The 2,516-nt window shown below is 32.4% G+C and overlaps 1 non-coding gene across 1 annotated transcript; it reads left to right on the top strand.

Moving 5' to 3' along the window:
- The first annotated feature begins 570 nt into the window (after positions 1–570).
- LOC112745608 (small nucleolar RNA R71) lies at positions 571–678 on the top strand. Its single transcript, XR_003173527.1, has one exon. It is a non-coding gene; the product is annotated as a small nucleolar RNA R71 (small nucleolar RNA).
- Positions 679–2,516: the final 1,838 nt, after the last annotated feature.

The raw sequence follows: 2,516 nt of genomic DNA on the forward strand, positions 1-2,516 counted from the left end.
TAAGCTAGATGGATTCTGCTCAGAATTCTCTGTCTGTTGCTGAGTGGATGATGGAAAAGGCTTGCTATTGCTAAACCTGTTTCTTCCACCATTATTAAAGCCTTGTTGAGGCTTTTGATCCTTCCATGAGAGATTTGGGTGATTTCTCCATGATGGATTGTAGGTGTTTCCATATGGTTCACCTAAGTAATTTACCTCTGCTATTGCAGGGTTTTCAGGATCATAAGCTTCTTCTTCAGAAGATGCCTCTTGAGTACTGTTGGATGCAGCTTGCATTCCATTTAGACTCTGAGAAATCATATTGACTTGCTGAGTCAATATTTTGTTCTGAGCCAATATGGCATTCAGAGTATCAATTTCAAGAACTCCCTTCTTCATAGGCGTCCCATTACTCACAGGATTCCTCTCAGAAGTGTACATGAACTGGTTATTAGCAACCATGTCAATGAGTTCTTGAGCTTCTGCAGGCGTTTTCTTTAGGTGAATGGATCCACCTGCAGAGGTATCCAATGACATCTTAGATAACTCAGACAGATCATCATAGAATATATCCAGGATGGTCCATTATGAAAGCATGTCAGAAGGACACTTTTTGGTCAGTCCTTTGTATCTCTCCCAAGCTTTATAGAGGGATTCACCTTCTTTTTGTCTGAAGGTTTGAACATCCACTCTAAGCTTGCTCAGCTTTTGAGGAGGAAAGAACTTGGCTAAGAAAGCCGTGACCAGCTTATCCCAAGAGTTCAGGCTGTCTTTGGGTTGAGAGTCCAACCACACTCTAGCTTTGTCTCTTACAGCAAAAGGGAAAAGCATGAGCCTGTAGACTTCAGGATCTACTCCATTAGTCTTAACAGTATCACAGATCTGCAAGAATTCAGTTAAGAACTGAAAAGTATCTTCAGATGGAAGTCCATGAAACTTGCAGTTCTACTGCATCAGAGAAACTAGCTGAGGTTTCAGCTCAAAATTGTTTGCTCCAATGGCAGGAATGGAGATGCTTCTTCCATGTAAATTGGAATTAGGTGCAGTAAAGTCACCAAGCATTCTCCTTGCTTTATTATTATTTTCGGCTGCCATCTCCTCCTCTTGTTCGAAAATTTCTGAAAGGTTATCTCTGGATTGTTGTAATTTAGCTTCTTTTAGTTTCCTCTTCAGAGTCCTTTCAGGTTCTGGATCTGCTTCAACAAGAATATTCTTGTCCTTGCTCCTGCTCATATGACAAAGAAAAGGGCACAGAAAAATAATAATAATAATAATAGGGATCATTTATACCACAGTATAGAGATCCTTTTGTGAGTGGAAGAAAGGAAGGGGACAAAGAATGTAATGTAAGGAAAGAAACACAAGGGTGAGGAGAGCATAGATGTGAGATGAGGAGATGTTAGTAGATGAATAAATAAATAGAATAAGATGAGAGAGGGGGAGGATTTTCGAAAATTATTTTTGAAAAAGAGTTAGTGATTTTTGAAAATAGTTTTTTTTTTTTTTTGAAAAAAAAGTTAGTAATTTTCAAAAATTAAAATCAAAAATTAAAATAATTAGTTAATTAAGAAGAAATTTTGAAAAAGAGGGAAGATATTTTCGAAAATTAGAGAGAGAGAGTTAGTTAGGTAGTTTTGAAAAAGATAAGAAACAAACAAAAAGTTAGTTAGTTAGTTGAAACAAATTTTGAAAAGATAAGAAGTTAGGAAGTTAGAAAAGATATTTTGAAATCAATTTTTTGAAAAAGATAAGATAAGAAGATATTTTTGAAAAGATATGATTGAAATTAGTTTTTGAAAAAGATTTGATTTTTAAAATCACAATTAATGACTTGATTCACAAGAAATCACAAGATATGATTCTAGAACTCAAAGTTTGAATCTTTCTTAACAAGTAAGTAACAAACTTGAAATTTTTTGAATCAAAACATTAATTGATGATGTTATTTTCGAAAATTATGATATAAAATTAAGAAAAAGATTTTTGAAAAATATTTTTAAAATTTTCAAAAATAACTTAAGAAAAATGAAAAAGATTTGATTTTTGAAAAAGATTTTGAAAAAGATGAGATTTTTTTTTTTAAATTGAAAATTTGATTTGACTCATAAAAACAACTAGATTTTAGAAATATTTTTGAAAAAGTCAAATCTAATTTTCGAAATTTTAAGAGAGAAAAAGGGAAAGATATTTTCTTTTTTGAATTTTTATGATGAGAGAGAAAAAATAAGAAAAATGATGCAATGCATGAAAGTTATGGATCAAAACAATGAATGCATGAAAGAATGCTATGAATGTCAAGATGAACACCAAGAACACTATGAAGATCATGATGAACATCAAGAACACATTTTTGAAAAATTTTTAATGCAAAGAAAACATGCAAGACACCAAACTTAGAATTCTTTAATGCTTAGACATAAAGAATTCAAGAATGCATATGAAAAACAAGAAAAGACACAAAACATGCAAATGCAAAGATCAAACAAGAAGACTTACCAAGAACAACTTGAAGATCATGAAGAACACTATGAATGCAT

Source organism: Arachis hypogaea, chromosome 14, assembly GCF_003086295.3.
Source record: "Arachis hypogaea cultivar Tifrunner chromosome 14, arahy.Tifrunner.gnm2.J5K5, whole genome shotgun sequence".
Taxonomy (NCBI): Eukaryota; Viridiplantae; Streptophyta; class Magnoliopsida; order Fabales; family Fabaceae; genus Arachis; species Arachis hypogaea.